Source organism: Melozone crissalis, unplaced genomic scaffold (assembly GCF_028551555.1).
Source record: "Melozone crissalis strain CALT ecotype California unplaced genomic scaffold, PUWL_Pcris_2 ptg000027l_1, whole genome shotgun sequence".
Taxonomy (NCBI): Eukaryota; Metazoa; Chordata; class Aves; order Passeriformes; family Passerellidae; genus Melozone; species Melozone crissalis.
Window position 1 is genome coordinate 59,038,209 of NW_026535805.1, and position 18,910 is coordinate 59,057,118.

Consider the following 18,910-nt stretch of genomic DNA (forward strand, 5'->3'; position numbering starts at 1 on the left):
AACTTTCCATAGATTATAATTAAACTAAAGAATAAGTAAATCTAATTTCAAATGTTAAGGAATTTGTAGCATTTCTGTTGATTTTGCATACAGAGAGAGTTAATATAGATGTGGTAAGGAAATATCAATCCTGCCTGCACATGGATTTGAGCAGACACATTTTAAGAGTAACTAGATAGGCAGTGGTTTGTATGATATAGCATGTAGAATATGTCACTTAGGTTTTCTCCAGTGTGCCAGGCAGAATATAAATACAGAATGCAATACATCTCCATTGGTATTTACAGCTGTAAAACATGACTAAAAGGGAAATAAAAAATACCCTGTGGTTTTAATGTTATTTTCTACATGCCTACCCATCTTTGAACTTAAATATTAATAAAGCCATTTTACATGAGTAAATTATTAAAGCCTTCAGACTTAGTCAGAAAAAAGACATGTCAGAGATAGATTTTGATTTGAAGCTTTGTCAGTTTTGAATGTAACACTCAGGTTTTGTTCTGTGTCATTAGTCAATTTTCTCATCGCTTCTCTGTCAGAAAATTCAGCAGTGTTACTTATCTCCTGCAAAACAGATTTTGGTCCCATTCCTTGGCTGAGGCTTCTTTGAAAGAGAAATTGGTTTCCAGAAAGGGAAGCCATGCAATCCCAAGATCCAGTTAGTCTGCAGCAGCTCTCCATCAGACTCTGCCCGGTTCCATAGCAGCAAGACAAGCACAACCAGGGGACAGTGTGAGCACACTGTCTGATCGTGTGATGAACTATTATCATCATCTCTAGTATGTTTTTGGCTGTGTTTTAAAGCAGAAACATTCCAAACAATGGGTGGTCCTGATTTAGCAGTTTGCAGGGGTGAGGAGTGATTCCCAGTTCCAGTCTGTGTGTGGCCCCCTCATTTGGATGGGAACAAATTCATGTCTACCCTCTCATCCTCAGGGCTTAAAAATGGAGGCTTGTTTTTTTATTTCCTTGTGTGCATACAACTTCTGACATCATGTCTACCTTCCTTCACTTTTAGAGAAAAAATGTATTTCATAGAAACACCTAAAGGCATCAGGCATACTAGCAGCAGACAGTAGAGCAGCATAGTGACTCCACTGTAAAGCTGACATTCCAAATTTCTGCAAAAGAACTGTTAGGTGAAGACAAGCCCTCATGAGGCAAAAGTCAGGAACAATTTTCTTAGTGTAAAAAGGCTATTTACTAAGACAGTTAAAAGGTATAAGAATTTTATTTTTAATTGAGATATTTTGATAAGAAGGTCCAATGATAAGGAATGAGGTCCAGTGAGCAGTAATAATCCCTAAGTACTTCATTTTGTAGGCAGCACAAGTCCTGAATTTCACTACTTAACTGTGATTTTTTTCAATTTTGTTGTTGATGTTTTTAAGCTTGAAAACTTGGTCGGTTCCTATTTTGATTATTCAGATATATTTCTGTTGAGTTCCCATTTCTGGAATATTTAAGTAGAAATGCTATTTTCTAAGTGAACACAAATCTGATGTGCACACTTCTTCACACGATATCCTGAAAACATTTGTGAGCTGATTTTCTAAGCCTCTGCCTTGCATTGCTGAATCTTGTACTCACTAAAAGAATCTGCTGAATGTCTTGTCTCGCTGTACTAACTCACTGCTGTGTCATCCCAGGGTTACCTCTTGTCTGCAAAACCTTGTTCCTGGTATTTCCCACAGCTCATGTTATTAACTCACAGAAGGAGCAGATTGAATTTAGTTTGAAGATTTTGAGCTGACAAGTCCTCAGGTGTCCAAGCCTTTTCTTTCTCTCTCTGTGTTTCCTAATACTGAAGGTGAAATCTAGGGCAAGGAAAATTCACTGCCAGGATGTAGTATTTCCCCTTTTTCACTGTCTTCAAGTTTTGTGCCAGGAAGACTTCTCCTATTAAATGACACTTAATGATTTAGGTAGAAAAGCTAAGGATGGTTCAGAAAAATATTAAACGACCCATGTCCATTATAAGAATATTCTAAAGGTGGCATTGTCTCATCTGACTTAAGACATTTTATTGCAGGATTCACTCTCTCTGAGCTCTCTTTTTAGTTATTGAGGGCAAGATGATCTGATTTAGACTTTCAGCAGGAAACAAATTAATAAAGTCATAAAAATAATCTGAAAGCTGTGGACAGGAGAAAGAATAACTGCCAAAGAATCTTGTTTTCTGCAGAGGCTGCAGCATGCACTTCTGGATCATAGAATCATAGAATATACTGAGGGACCCACAAGGATCATCAAAATCTAACTTCTGACCTTCACTTGAACTTTTCTTAAACTCTTGTCAGCCTTGGTGCTGTGACCACTGCCCTATGGAGCCTGTTCCAATGCCCAACCACATTATCATATATTGCAAGGGTTCCATATTGCTAGAGTTTCGTACCTCCTTGAAGTTTCTTGTAGGCAGCTCCTCCAGGCCCTGACTCTCCCTTGCCCTCACAGCAGCAACTGACTCCAGTTCCCCTCAGACAGCCAATCCACTCTTTTATAACACTCTGCTGATTGGCTGCAGCTGCGGCCTGTTAACATCAGGCCTGCTCCTAATCCTTAGTAATTGGCTCAGCTGCAACTCTTTAGGGGATAAGATTACAGTCTATACCACTTTCATTTACCTATACTGTATCCCCCTACACAACCACCCTTTAGATGAAGAATCTTTTACTAATATTTAATCTAAATTCCTGACACAACTTCAGGCCATTCCCTCAGGTCCTGTCACTGTCACCAGGGAGCAGAGATCAGTGCCTTTCCATCCTCTTCCCCTCACAAGAAGCTGTAACTGCAGGGAGCTCTGCCCTCAGCCTCCTCCAGGCTGAACAGAACAAGTGACCTCAGCCACTCCTCACATGGCTTCCCCTCAGGGCCCTTCACCATCCTTATGGCCCTCCCTTGGACACTCTGCAGTAGATTAATAGTTTTAAAATTAAATATTGTGGCACCCAGAGCTGCCCCCAGCACTGGAGGTGAGGCTGCCCCAGAGCAGAGCAGAACAGGACAATCCCCTCCCTTGCCCAGCTGGCCATGCTGTCCCTGATGGCCCCAGGACAGGTTTGGCCCTCCTGGCTGCCAGGGCACTGCTGGCTCAGTTCAAGTTCAACCAGGATCCCCACGTCCCTTCCTGTGGGGCTGCTCTTCAGCACAGGCAGTAGAGAATCCACATGTGAGGCAACCCTTTTAGAATCAACCCAATTTTTAGAAAATACACAGGCATGAATCCAGGTAAACCAGGTTTAATTGGCACCTCTGTGATCATGGAACAATTTGTTTTGTTAAGGAAAGTCTGTGATTGATATGAACTGAAAATGAAGCGTTGAAAATTAAACATCATGGTTTAAAAATGTTCTTACTCTATACTACCAGCATGTTTGGAATAGCAAAAAAATGATTTTATGAATATGACATTTTGTTTAATGCAATTTTTTTCCCTGAGTTTTTCCTGTATTCCGTCTCATTTCCTGTGTAACTCAAATTACAAGTGGAGAGCTCTCTATGAGCCACCATGGTCCTGACATGCTGTTATGACCAGTGCCTGACTGTAATAACAGTGGACATCAAACCCATCTGTCCTGGAATGTAGAGATACTGAATGGGAGCTGGGGTGTTTTTTTCTTTAAAGTGTAATTTCTCATTTTGACCCTAAAAATAATTAATCCATTGCAGAACACTCTCATTTGAGTATTTGTAAAGCACTGTCTGAGGTAATTTCAGAAGTGTTCTCATTGATAATGTCTGAAAGGTTTATGACATGCCAGAAGACTGAAACCGCACAAATATAGTGTGCAAGAAATGGGAAAGGGAAAAGGAAATGGGGATTATAAACCTGACACTTATCTTCAATTTCCTCCGCAATTCTGGATGGTAAGAGGCCTTTCTACAGAAATAAATTGTAGAGATGATACATGTTAGCTTCAGAAAAGCTTTTGGCATTGTCTCACCCATTTTACTTACAAGAAAAGCTGTTGAGATGTTCTTGAGGAAAGTACCATAGCATGGGTGAAAAAGAGTTTGTAGAAATATACAGAGAGAGAAATTTCATGGTGGGCTTTTTTTTTTGTTTGGCTTTTTGTTTGGTTGGGTTTTTTTGGTGGGTTTTTTGTTTGTTTCTTTTTGGTTTTCCTTTCTAGGTTTTGGGTTTTTTTTTTTTTAAATGGAAATATAAGACATCTAGGTCTTGTGCTGTTAAATTCTTCTATTTATCACTTCAATTACTGTTGTTTCAGACTACCTGAAACCAGGAGATAATGAAATTATTTTGAAGTACAGATTAGAATTCAACAAGTCTTAAGAGATTGAAGATATGATAAAAAAATAAGACAAATCTCTTCAAGACAACACAAGGTACTGTAAATTGATGGGAACAACTAACTACAGATATGGATCTGTAAAGTGATATAATTGCACTGTCTGTTTGTCTTGGTTTGGAAAGACAGGAGTCTGCTAATGAAGGCAGGAACCTCCCCTGAAATGAAGAATGTAAGCCCTCCTCAACCCTCCGAATTGCTATAAATTTTAAATTAAGGAGCTCTCAGGCAAAAATATGGGAGTAGGAAATAACAGTTCTTTAATAGGGAAGGAAAAAAATTAAAAGGATAAAATAAACAATGCAGTACACTAGAACAACACTGACAGAGTCAGAACACAACCTGACACCCTGTGGGGTGTTAGTGGCAGTCCAATTGGAAATGTGGCTGCAATCCTCCTGAAATATCAGGTGTGGTTCTGTTGGAGCAAGGGGATCCTGTAGAGAAGGATGTATTCTTCCTCTGAAGATCCAGTAGAAGATGAGACAGCTGCTGTTCCTCTGGGGAATCCCGTGGAGAAAGCCATGCTGGTGTCTCACAAACCTCTGGATTATATCTGGGTAGCAATGCTTGGCTCCTCCCTCTGGGTGGAGCATCTCACAATGGGATGCTATAGTTCTTATCAGTCATGCAGTGACATTCAATAGTCTGTTATCAGCAGATGTCCCCTCCCGAGGGAGGTGTGAATGTGGTCACTCAAAGAGAGAGATAAGGCAAACTGCCTACTTGTCAAGGATAATTTGCCATACAGATGGCAATTGAAAACATCTTGCATTGCAATCTGGAACACTGTTACTCAACAGCCTTTCCCAGACATGGTTCTCTTCTGGGTAGGAATGGACTTCAGGAAAGAAGAACAGGAGGTGGTTAAGGCAATATGATATGTACAGGAATGACTGATGACTGAGGCTGTGAATGGGGATGCAGTTACTGCTCACAGTTACAGTTTTGTTGCGAAGAAGGGGAGGTTACCTTTTCTACAGATTCAGGGTAGATAAGAAGTAACCTGTTTGAGTTGCAGCAAGAAAAAAATCAGTTTACACATTTAGGAAAAAATATTTGGAATACTGGAACTGTAATGTAATGCTGGAATAAATCTCCTGGAAACTTTGGAGATTTCCTGCCACTGAATAACTTAAACAAAAGAAAACATTTGAGAGTTGTCAGCTTAGATAAGTTTTCAGGTCCATTTTTGCACCATTTTAACTGAAGTCTGTAAATTTGGTGGATTGTGTTTTCTGTGGGAAGCAAAACTTGAAGATTTGCTGTGTGTGTGTGAATTGCTTGGCTTCATTACTGACTGAATAAAACTTTCAGCACTGGCTAATTTTCACTCCTTATTTCCACAGAAAAGACTAGGTAGCAAAAGCTGTGGATATGTGTTTTCTTGAAAAATGCTTGATCCTTTTTTACAATCTATTGTTTTTATGAGTAATATTGGAAAAAAAAAAGAGTGGTAGTAAAATCCCATGTGACAATTCCTAATTGGAATATATTTCCTCATCCAAGCCAAAAATTTACATTAGTTGAATAACAAGCTGGGTTTTAAAAATACTTATTTGTCGCTTACAAGGTGGTTGACTTGTTACCAGATGTTTTTAGCACTTTAAATTTTAGGATCATTGCTTATATCCTGCTATCTTCCCTAATACAGTATTTTTATCAGCTTCTTGTAGGCTGGAAATAACTTATGGTTCAATATTATTTTCAGTGAAAGTGAATGTTTTTCTCAGTATTTTTTTGACCTAAGAATATTTTTGCTGCTTCAGTAGCACAGCGAGTAAATAAAATGAAATAGGGAGAATACAGGATGAAAGAAATACAGCTAAAAGATTTTGAAAAAAGAAATTATATATGGCACATATTTTGTGGGATAAGCAGGATCTATCTGTTAAGAAGTCAAAGCACATTTCTTTAAGATATTTCACAAGTGCTCATTTGCTCACTGATAAAACCTTATTAGCCCTTCATACTGATCCTCAGCAGTCCCACAGACCTTGGTTCCAGTATAGGATCCTGCTCTTGTTCATTGCACCTGAAATGATGAATAACAGCTATTTTTACACCTACTTGAATTTAATATAGTTTACAAAAGAATGTTGGTGGGGGGGTGTTTGATTTTGTGTGTGTGTGTTATAAAGAAAAAACTGGGATTTTTTTAGCATGTTTTTATTTTTCCTATGGGTCTGTAATGAAGAAAGATGTTGATCCACGTTGGATGAAGACTTGCAGTCTTGATTGTCTTCTATGCCTTTACATATTCTTAAGATGTTGATAAATCTTTTCTAGATGGTGATTAGATGTTTTCTTGTCTATCTCTGAATGACACAGCTGCTCAGCACCTAATCACATGTAAGGTTTCACATGCCTACATCATTATGTAAGGCAGACAACTTGAGTTTTATCATGAAATTGAATGTTTTAAAGATTTAGACCAGAAACAAGGAAAATTTATACTTTTATATATTTACTTTTAATTTAATAATTTACATTAGATTTCTGTGCATTTTTATTAGTATTTCTTGTATATATACTGGTGCCTTTCTAGGACCTGACATCTGTTAAGAGATTTTTTGAACTTCTGATATTTGTAAAGGAGAAAGCTCTCAAGCTTTATTCTGTAGCTTGAGGTATGGAATTTTCATTGCCTTCCATTCATTCAATTATGCACCTTTAGAAATTGGCCTGTCCATCCTCAGTTGCATTTTCCAGAAAAGGTTTAGCAGTTTAATGGAACAATAGTGAAGAAAGACAACATTTACAGGCCTGAAACAGACCACCCCAAAAGCAGGAGTAACAAAATTTATTGCACTGAAACTTTGTCAGAACAGTTGTCATGGGATTGAGGTTTGAGTGGACATAGGGAAAACAAGATTGAATCTGTTCCTGAAGTTCATGTACAGCTCCAGCTTCTCTTACAGGAATTCTTCATCATTCTCTGGGAATGATGTTCTTCATCACAGAAGAAACTCCTTGAAACTGGGTTGGGTTCTCTTATTTATACCTGGAACCAGAACCACATCCTCTCTTTAAGTCAAGAACCTCCTGGCCACAGATGGAAGACTTGTAAATTGTAAAGACAGGTAGTCAAAAATTAGAAAATGAACATATCTATTTGGCCCTTCCCCATTTCAATTCAGAAGCTGTGTGGGTTATAAACTCTACATATACACTCCCCAGTCTTTTTTTGCCTAAAAAAACACCTACCTCACTCAGTGAAAAGAATAGAAATCTAAAGGGAAAGAGCAACTGAGGTTGTTCAGGTTAACACAAATCTTACATTTCTTTTTAGTCACTGTCGTGGTTTGACAGGAAATGGGACATCTGGGATATGTTGTTTTGTTGTGGTCACCAATGGGTGTTCGGATTTTAAGATGAGCACCTGGTTTGACCAGTGGGGCATTGGATCCGCCTCTTGAGACTACAAACCCAAGGAGTTAAAAGCAGGGCTCTTGTCCTACAGAGCCCTCTTGGGATTTCCGGCGGGAGGGAGTTGGGTCTCTCCCCCGGCCCAGTTGCTGGCTGGGCTGGGGGAGGGGAGAGCCACGTGGTCCATCTACGGTAGGCCGGACCCAGTGGAAGGGTGGAGGGAGCATCGAGCGACCTGTTTATCCCCCCCTCCACTGCTTTTGGAGACGGAGGGAATGCAGCCTGTGCTTGAACTGTTACCTTGAAACTTGATATCATGTGCCGGCAGCACGGCTGGGAGGAGGGGGGGGGGGGGGGGGAGCGAGCAGCCCAGCCACCTGGGAGAGCTTTTAACCCTTGTGGATAGTGAGAACTTCACGGAACATTACCTTTCCTGGGAAAGGGATAAGAGTGGAAGATGAAGGAAGAAATAGGCCAGTAAGGGGGTCTGGCAAAGAGAAAGAGAGATGTTGAAGGAATGGAGGAAGATGGAGTGGCAATCTTGCTGGACTCTTTTGTTGTATATCCATGGACTGTTTCCTGGTGATACAGAGGCTGCATTGCAGGGAGAAGCGGAGGCTCGGAGTCAAGAGAGTTTGGTGTTGAGACCCCTCGGCCCCAGGGGGTATAGAAGAAATGGGGGGGACAAAGGTCCCAGAGATGAGACTGTGCTCTGCTTGGAACGAGACGAGGCATCCTTAAAAAGGTCCACCCTGAAGGCAGGCCCCTGCCCCATCCCATGCCTGGTGGTGAGAGCACCTTGGCATGGGAAGAAGATGTCACGAGATAGCAAGACTCCGGGCGGTGCTAATTGTGACAAGAAGTCCGTGGCACAAGGAAGGACTCCATCTACTCTTCATGAGCTGAAGATTTGATTTTACTAAAGGGTGGTGCCAGACCGAGTGTGGATAATTTTGGGAAATGAAATGTACTGGGGATCTGGTAGGAGGAGGAGGGGGAAGTGTTTCTGTGTAGTTTTCATTCTCCTTGTGTTTCTTTTTTTCCCTTTGTAGTTTAGTTTTTTTGTAGTTTAGTTAATAAAGTTTTTTTCCTTTTTCCTTAAGCAGGAGCCTGCTTTGCTTATTTCCGGGTACCACCTCACAGCGGATGCCAGGGAGAGGGAATTTTCATGGGGGCACTGGCATTGTGCCAGTGTCAAACCATAACAGTCACTGAGAACATGAACAACTGTTTTTCATTAACATGAGTTTCAGCTCTGTAAAGAAGCATATAGTAGTTGTAAGGAAAGGAGTGACTGTATACAGGAAGAAATCTGTGCAGAGAACACAATAATTTACCAGGGTTTTATGGACTATTTCTGATAGTTGCTGTAGACTTCTATGGGTCTTCTTGTGTTCCCCAAAGTGAAACATATTTTTCTTTCCTGTTTCTTTGCCCTGTTTCTAAAACAGAGAACTGCACAGTGCACTGGGATATAGAAGGTCTCCACCCTACTTATGTTTTATAGTTCTTTGCCTTTAGCTTGGACAGCTTTGGGGCTTGATTTTTAATGTCTTATGTACAGTATAAAAGAGCAGCATAAAGAAGAAATTGGGGAGTTGGTGTGAATCATGACATAAATATTTATATATGTAATAAATACTCTGGTTTTGGGCTTGACATGTCTCAAATGAATAAAATCAAACACAGTAAGCTACTGATGGTAGAAGGGGAACTGTTTAAAGTTTAGATTAGTATGAGATGTGCTTTTGGAGGAGAGAGAATTCCACCTGATTTTTCACATAGTTTCTACATATTGCAAGTAACAAGTCCATTAGGGAATGAGCTGAGATTCCAGTTCTCTTCACATGAGTTATCTGATGTTTTTGATAATGATTTTTAGTTGCTTTTTAGATGGTCCAGTGTCACGACAACCAGCTCAGAAACAGATTTCATAGAGAAAGAGTTTATGTCTCATTAATCTCTTGATAGTATATCCACCTTGGCACAATGGGAGTTTTGTTTGGTTTTTATAATAAATCATTTTTATAAAAGTAGTTGGTTAGCCTCATCCCCTCTCTTTATTTTCCTGGGGGGCTTTTTGTTGGTTTTTGTTTGTTTGCTTTTGTTTGTGCTTGTTTGTTGTTGTTGTTTTTATTTCTTTGTGTTTTTCTGTTTGTATTTCCCCTATGCATAGTTTGAGATATATAATCAGGTACAGAAGGGACAGTTATTAATTTATTTAGAAAGAAATTAATTTGACATGAAGTGCCTTTGTTTAGAAAAGCATGATTGTATTGCCTTGCATGCTGTGGGGTTTGTGCTTTGAAAATTTATTCCTTTGACAAGATTTAATTAAAGTAAATTCTACATATAGTTGAATGTTTTACATCTTACAAAGAGTATGATTACTAGTGACTGCAAGTTTTGTCATGTAATTGCCTTAATGGTCTTACAAACAAGAGGCTATGACTCCCCATTATAAGCTGGAAGGAGGAGGAGGAGATAAAGATCTGATTATATGACAGAGAGGAAGATTTATGTCTTTGAAACATCATCTTAATACCTAACAAACTTTGGAAAATAAGTGCAAGAAATCCAATTTGTTGCTGCAGCAAAGAAAGTCACCAGGATGCATCAAGAAGGACATCACTAGCAGAGAGGAAGGCACCATCCCACTCTACTCAGTGCTTGTCAGGCCAGACCTGGAACACTATCTTCAGTTTTGGTCCCTTTTATACAAAGGTGACATGAACAGAATGCAGAGGGTCCAGAGAAGGGGTCCAGAGATGATCCAAGGTCAGGGAAGCCTGACATATGAGGAAAGGCTGAGAGACCTATCTAGGTGTGCTCACCCCTGAAGGATGAAGATTTAGAGAAGGCCTTGGCACCATGTTCCAGTGTTTAAAAGGTGGCTGTCACAGACATTTTTTTGTGAAAAATCCTTTCTTTAGAATTTTTCCTTCTGGGAAGCTGAGGCCCCAGAAAAAGAATGTAAACAATGGTTATCTGCTGCTGTGAAATGGAACAGGTGCACCTGTGATTGGCCCATGTTGCCTGTTTACAATTAAGGGCCAATCAAAGGCTGAGCTCTCCCTGAGACAGAATCAGAGAGAGCTCCTTTGTTTATTCCTTCCTTTTCTATTCTTAGCTTAGCTGCTTCTGAGACTTTTCTTTCTATTCCTATTAGCATAGTCTTAATGTAATATATATCATAAAATAATAAATCCAATTCTGATCATGGAGTCAAGATTCTTGTCTATCTCTTCACCCCTGAGGAACCCTTGCAAGCCCAGAAACATCTGGTGACCCTGACTTAGGACAAACACCAACAGGTGGCTACAAAGAAGATGGAGTCTTCCTTTTTAGGAGGAGTCATTAGGGATGATGGGTACGAGTTAATTCTGGGGAGATTATGATTGGACACAAGGGGAAAAGTTTTCACGGAGAAAATCATCATCCCTTGTAATAATCTCTCCAGGGAAGTGGTGGATTCCCCATATTGGACACATTTAAGATTTAGCTGGACAGAGTGCTGGGCCACCTTGTCTGGACCAAGATTTTACCATGCTGTTACCAAGAAAGGTTGGACCAGACAATTCTTGAGGATCCATTCCAGCTTGGTATTCTGTGATTCTGTTAACAAACAATTTGAATGAACATTAAATCAATACCTTGTTTGATGCTTTTATCTTTTTTGAAATGGAAGTATATATATTTGTATTTTTAATGAGTGTCAACTGTTAAAAGCATGTATTTTGAAATATTTGTGAATATTTACCCAGTGATATTTCTAAATATTCACTCTACTTTGCTTAGGATCACACCAGTATATGACTTCATAACAGGATTTAAACATTATTATTCCTATATTATGGTGTAGTAAAAGGTTACTGATTAAATTCAGGGCTAAGTGAATAATTTGTGATGAAGGTTAATGAATCTTTCCAACAGGGCAGCCTGAGCCATAACTTAACATGTCTCAGAGCCATCGTTCTCAAATGCCATTTTTGGCCATCTTTCATATTTTTACCTGGGTCATCCTCCCACCTGCTGCTGCTTCTCCCTGCACCCCCAGCATTGCCATGGCTGACATCCAGCCTCCTCTGGAGTGGTGACCACTGCTCCCTGTTCCCTCACAGAACTGACCTCTGGCACAGCTGGCTGTGGCCTCAGTGTGGTACAGTCCCCTGAGAGTTCTCACTGTCCAGCTCCCAGTGTTTCCTCTACTTTCCTGTCAATTAGGTTACTTTCCATTCTCCCACTCAAACTTCATCCAGTCTATGTTTGGGGAGGATGGACACTTTTCTTCAAGGACTCTATATGTACACCTCCCCTGCAGCCCTGTTTCCTGCAATTTCCCTGACTCCTGCATCTTCTTGCAGATTTGCACCAAAACTGTTTTCTCCTAGACAGGAAACTTGAAACGGGTTACACCAGAAAAAGAGGGATAACATTTCTGAAGTCTTCTTATCTCATTGTGGCAGGTGAGATGGAGGAAATGATGATTAATTGGAGCTGCTTTAGTTCCTACTCACATCCTTGTCCCAGTGTCTGTTGTCTTTAGTTAAATAATGGGCTCTCCCGATGGAAGTCACAGTAGAAAGTCACAAGTAGTAAACTGCCAGTGAACAGAGTGATCCAGTGAGAGAGATTTGAAATAGAAAAGAGCATAGATGAATGTTGGATGGAGCATTCTTGGGGATTCTTACAATTTGGAGAAGAATCATGTCCCACAATTCAAGGACATGGACCATCTTTTCATAAGAGATGAAGGGCCAGATGTCATACCTTAGGACAACCAGAAGGACTGTTTGAGCTACACAGAATCCAGACTGGGGAATAATTTTTTTATATTCCCTTTCCTGTGTTTTGAAAAATAAGAAGTCTAGAGCTTGACATGAAAATTTGAAATACTTATCTGTGTAATGAGCATATAAAGCTGAACAAGGTAACAAGATATTTATCAGCCTGCAGTATAAACAGAAAGTCTATGAAAAAATGAAAAGATCCCAGCAAAGTAAACTAGCAAGATTTTTCTTTTAAATTCCATTAATGACTAAGCAAATTCAAACTTTCTGGTTAGTGGAAGAATCCCAAATTAAAGTTAACTCCAATTTAAAAAATGTCTTCAATATTTATGAGCATGAAATCTTACCTGCTTTGTTAAGTTATATGCATATAAGGTGTTTCTGATCTGTTGATATTCGTTCATATCAAACTGTATCTTATTAAGTGTATCTACAGAGATTACAGAAATATCAAGAATATTTTTTTGTAGATGTCCCAGTCTAACATTCTATTTCACATTTCTAAATCCCAAAAGCACTTGAGAAAATAATAGGGGTTATTTTTCTTCCCTTTATACCTTCAGAAAATAAAATTCAGTGAATCCTACACAGATTTCACAGACTGTCAAGGCATAGCTAAGATGAGAATTCAGCTTTCCCCTTCAGTGATCTATACCTTGACCATGGCTCCTTGTTTCCAAAGGCATGTAGACTGGACAAATAGGATGAAATCTTATATTCCTTGTAAAGTCAATATCTGAAACAACTAAGGCAGAGGTAGAAGGAGAAATGGAGGTTTGGAGTTGAAAAGAAATTGTAGGATAGATGCTATTAATTTTAATTTGAGGTTCCTTCCTTGTTTAAAGGTTAAAAGCTGTAAAGTGTTAACAGTTAGTTGTTAAAAAGAAAAAATTATGACTACCCTGTGTATTTTGAGAGACAAATTCATGCTCATGCAGATGCCAAACCACAACTCCTCTGCTCAACATCAACTTGTATAAATTAAGCAGAATATAATGAAAGAAATAACACTGAAATTATACTCAATCTGTAGCTGAAGTGAAGGTGACCTTTTCTGTTAGCATGATTGTCATTTTGAAGGACAATTTGCTACATCTGAGAAAAGGTCCACATCCATTAGTTCTTAGAAAAATAGGCTCTTCAAAGAATGATACATGTTTTTCTATGACACTGTCTGAACTGAAAGTGCAGTAAAAATATTTTTGAATTATCTTAAGCTTTGTATCTTACATTGTCCATATTCAAAAACAACGACTGTATATATGAAATTATATTTTACGAAGTTGTAATTATTCATGTATTTGAGTATTTGAAGAAAATTTGCTGTTGTTTGACACTGAGAAACAAGAGATCTGACTTGTCAAAACGATGACTAATTTTAGTAAGGACATGGATCTTTAAATTTGATATCAGTGCAGCCAGAAGGAAAGCAAAGAATTGTAATATATTTTTCAGACTGAAGATTAAAGTACTTTCCTTTGGCAAATGTGAAAGTTACAAATCTCTGCCTTACAGTAAACAAAGCCTTCTATCTCTGTTTTTCACCAGCATTTCCGATATTTCTCATACCTAATTATAACGTGTATTTCCCTTTAATCAGTGGTACATAATTTATTTTGTCATACTTATAAATGTGCTTTTCAGACATGCTTATTGAAATACATACAAAACATCTTCCTATAAAAATATTTAATGGTACAAATGTATAGAGATTTCAGGCAAAAACAGTTGTAGCTTTCTAAATAGTATTTTCACTTTTAATAGTAGACTTCAGAAACAGAAATCAGCCTTTTATTCCTTAAATTTAAGGTGTTAAAAACACATGAAAGTAAAATAGATTTCCAGAGATTTCTGCCATATGTGCATTTATAGATGTAAATCTGATGACAAAAGTGACAATTAATGCTAAAAACTTTTTCTTGATTTTCTTGGAGGCATCTCACACGAAAAACAGAGTAGGAAGACCAGAATCTTATTAATAAAGGAAGTAATGGTTAGATATCAAACCAAGGGCATCATTATAAGATCTAGCACTGGAGAAGGTGTTGCTAAGGAAATTGATGCTAAATATTAATACAGTGAAATTAGAGTTCTATTTTATGTCCTTTATTTTGTTATAAATATAAAAGCTATATCTATACCATCAAGCTGAACAAGCCCAGGACATTGTCCCAGCATTAGCATGGGATTATTATAGTCTTTGATCATTAGTACATTCCTTGGCACATTTTTTGGTTTTACTGCTTAGCACTAGCCCAAATAATGCTAGTTTTTGACTTAATAAAATTAAGTCATGGACGTATAAGGTAGAATAGATGAAACCACCTTATTTTTAGGAAGAAAAGAGTTGACCTGTATAGAATGAAGTAGACTGCACTGCTTGGTCCCAGGATGAGCAGACAGATCACTACACATTTTATTTCCCAGTTCCAGCTGAGGTCACTGCTCAGACCCCCAGCTCTTTACCACACAGGAGGGAAAATCTCCACATCTCCATATCCCCATCAGAATGGCTGACATTGGAAGGGGCTTCTGGACATCATCTCACTCAACATCCCTGCTCAAGCGGGGCCACCTACAGCCACTTGCTCAGGACCATGTCCAGATGGCTCTTGAATGTCTACAAGGAGGGAGAGCTCACCACCTCCCTGGGCAGCCTGTGGCAGTGCCTGATCAACCTCACAGAGCAGAGATGTTTAGACAGACCCTCCTGTGTTTCGTTTTGTGCCTATTGCCACTGGGCACACTGGAAAGAGCCTGGCTCTGCCTTCTTCGCATGTCCCTCCAAGAATTACCATACATTGATAAGATCTCCCCTGAGCCTTTGGACAAACAGTCCAAGCTCTCTCAGCCTTTTTTCTTAGGGCAGAAGCTCCAGTACCATCACTTTAGCAGCTCTGCACTGGACTCTCTCCACTGTCCATTTCTCTCCTGTGCTGGGGAGCTCACAACTGAACACATGATTCCAGGTCTGACATCATCAGTGCTGAGTAGAAGGAAGTTCTTTCTCACTGTGAGCTCCAATCTCTACATAAATGCTCTCAAAAAAAAAAAAAAAAATATTCTTAAAATGTATTTATTTGCCTCTCTGTTGTGAAGACGTGTATGGTACATTTTGACATTTATCTAATTCAGGATTCAGCCAAAACACAGAAAGTTAGTTATTTTCTGTGAATCAAACTGCTGGTTCTGGGCTCTGCCACTGTCACAACTGTTTCATTGGTGCAACACTGACATCTCACTCAGACACTGCTGGGGACAACTTCCAGGTTCCTTTCTCTTTACACTGTAATCCACACCTGGATTGAACAGTTTGGTTTCCTGAACGAATTTCCTCCTGGTTAGGAAGAAAATTTACTTTCAGATTGGGTTCCATGAATAGTGGCAGACTGAGCAGGCAGCCTGCGGAGGATGAAGATGGCTCCCAAGTCTTACTCCTTTTTGCATTGAAATGCTTCCATAATATCTTATTTTCAGCTTTTTTCTAGCCATGAAGTGCTGCCTGCTGTCCCCTTTTTCAAAATATTTCAGAGAATCAACCTGTGCTAAAAAAAGCAATTAAGAATAAGTTTTTTTGTGATATTGCACTGCTTGATTTTCATGTATGCAGGCAGATGGAAGACATTCCTGGTCTTGCTGAAGGAGCAGGAGCAGTGTGAGTGACACGACAAGCAGGAATGTTGTCCATGTTGGTATTGGCAGTCTCCTGCTGGACCCTGAGGCAGCGTGTTTAATTCAGTCCTGGCTCTGCACTGTCTTCATGGGAACCATCTCAAAATTACGTCTGTCTCAACTTGTCCAGATGGAACGGCTCTGTGCTGAGGGAAAAAATCACCTCTGGAGGGCAATCATGTCTCCAGTGACAAGGAAACAGAGATGACTGGTTTAATTTAGACCTTAATTAACAATCTTGCCAGGTTCTGTTTCCCACTGGGAAAAGCACCAGATACATTTACAGTCCAGTTTAGTCAAACACAGCACATATTTAAAGTGATTTTTATTCAGACTCTTAAGCACATGCATGAGTCACACAATATAATGAATTCAATAAAAGTATTTGAAGCTAAGAAAATGTTTAAAGATGCTTTTGAAGAGAAGCTCAGGCAGGAACCATATGAGATTTAGCTCACTGCTTTCCTAGCCTTGTATAAAGAAATGAGTTGAATACACATAACATTTTGTCAGGGGTCTTGATATATTTCATCTATCATTACACGGTGTGCTGGGTTTCAGGTTTTCAAGGACAAATTTTTTTTTGATTTTATTTTTTATGCTTGTTTAGTTCTTTGCATACAATTTAATCAATAACAGCTGTTAACTACCTATTCAAATTCGTCTTCATATATGTATTCAGACTTTAACAGTGTGCTGCTTCATGTTCTCTTTTTAAGATGAAATAATTTCAAAAATTTCAGATCAGGAACTCTTGGGTTTTTGACTGTTTTTTGACTGGTTTTTCATTGACCTGTAGTTTATCTGAAAATGCAGTCGTCTTGAAATGAGATGCTGGCATAATAAGGTAACCCTGTTCCTCCTAATTCTGCCCTTTCGTCACATTAGATGTTATCAGGAATTATTTTACATGTAGTTATATATAATTATATGTATTTATATACGATTATCCTCACAATCCATCTTCCTTCCTACTCAAGTGAATCAGCTTACTAATATATTTCTATAAATGACAATAGAAATATATTAGTAAGCTGATTCTTGAGCTAAGAATTACTTAGCTCAAGACTGCTCATGACCCAAACTTACTTAATGAATTAATAATTTAGTTTCTTTTCATTATAATAATTTGGTCTATTTATGAGTAGGAGAGATTAAAGGAAAAAATAATTTTTTGGCTGCCAGGAATATTTTTGCTGTTAGTATACAAGCCTAATCAAAACTAACAAAGTTCTATACTTATTTGGCTTAGATCTGAGCCAAAGAAATGCTTTCCTGATTCCTCATCTCAGTCCGCCCTTTCACAGAAAATGTCAAAAGTTCCAGAAGATATACTATGAGTTGTTGATAATTTTGAACAAAAATGTTTGCTCACACTTAGCAATGTTTCCAATTGTATCAGTCTGAAACAGACCTCTTAAATTAGAGCAACAGATAAAATACTGTGCAAAATGTAGTTTTGTTTTGTTTTCTAAAGAAAATGCATGCATCACTTGAAGCATGTTAAACTTGAACACTTGGAAACACTTTGTTTTCACAATTTAGAAAAACCTAAATGCAAAGAGGATGTTATCACAGTAAGTAATTTCATTTTCCAGTGGTTTTACAGGCAACAGTGTTGTGGTAAAATAAATGCAATAAAATGGGTTGGTGGTAGTGGTAGTGGTAAGGATTATTAATCTGTGCCTGTGGTAAATGCAGCAAGCTTAGCCCATGAAGGAGGCATGACTGCATCCTCTGGCAGATGTTCCCTTAAAGCAAGTTATTGCAGGCAGAGGGAAGTGAAATAGAATTTGCCTCTAACTTTTGCCTTTCTGTGGCATCAGACTTGGCCCATATGTAGATGCTTACAAAAAAAGTATCCCGATAAGGATAGAGTACTCATTAATCTGAAAGTAGCTCTCAAAATGAACTTTTACTTTTGCATCTTTAGTAGGCTACAGGTATAGGCCAGGAATGGAAATGGTAAATGCAAAAAATAGTTTGTTAAAGAGGAGAAAACTTCCTGGGTAGTGCCCTGTTTTGCATTATCATGCACAAGCTGAGGGGATTATAAAATGAGCTTTCATGAGGGGAAACTAAGAAAAAAGTAGATCTTATTGTTTACAAGCACATAAAGAGTGTAGTCTCCTTTCTAGTGGAGAAAAGGTAAAGGACAACACATAATCAATGTAACCAATCAGTCACATTAAGAAAAAGTTTTGAACTGAGAAAGAGTGTACAGGGAGAAAGAGAGGAAAAAGATAATTAAGATATGAAGATGGAAACCAGAGTTTTTACAGTTTTATAATTTTGTTACTTTGTCAAATCACAACAGTTCATTTCTAGAACAGGCAGGTCTGCGCCTGATAGCTGGAGAGGTTTTACTGAAGGCATCCGGAGAAGGTACGTCCTATCACAATAAAAACCAAGTGCAGTCACCCCTCTGAACTAGCAGCTGAAGGTTAGGCCCTGTAAAATCTGTGTCTTAAAATGAAAACAGATGACCTTCTGAGGCAACTCAATTTTACTCAGGGGCTGACAAGCACAGAATATTTAAGTTCCTCTTACAGTTGTTGAGCTGGTAACCCTCTCTCACTTTGTTACTGGTCTTTGGGTGCTTTTTACTGTGCTCCAAACTGAAGCAGAACACAGACAGGAATACAGAGCAGTTGTTTATGTGTGTCATGTGAAAAAGGGAGGTTTCCTCAACCCTTAGTGTGGGGAGATGACTTGACCCCCCCCACACCATTAGTGTTTGATTTGTCTGTCAGCATGCCAGGAAAG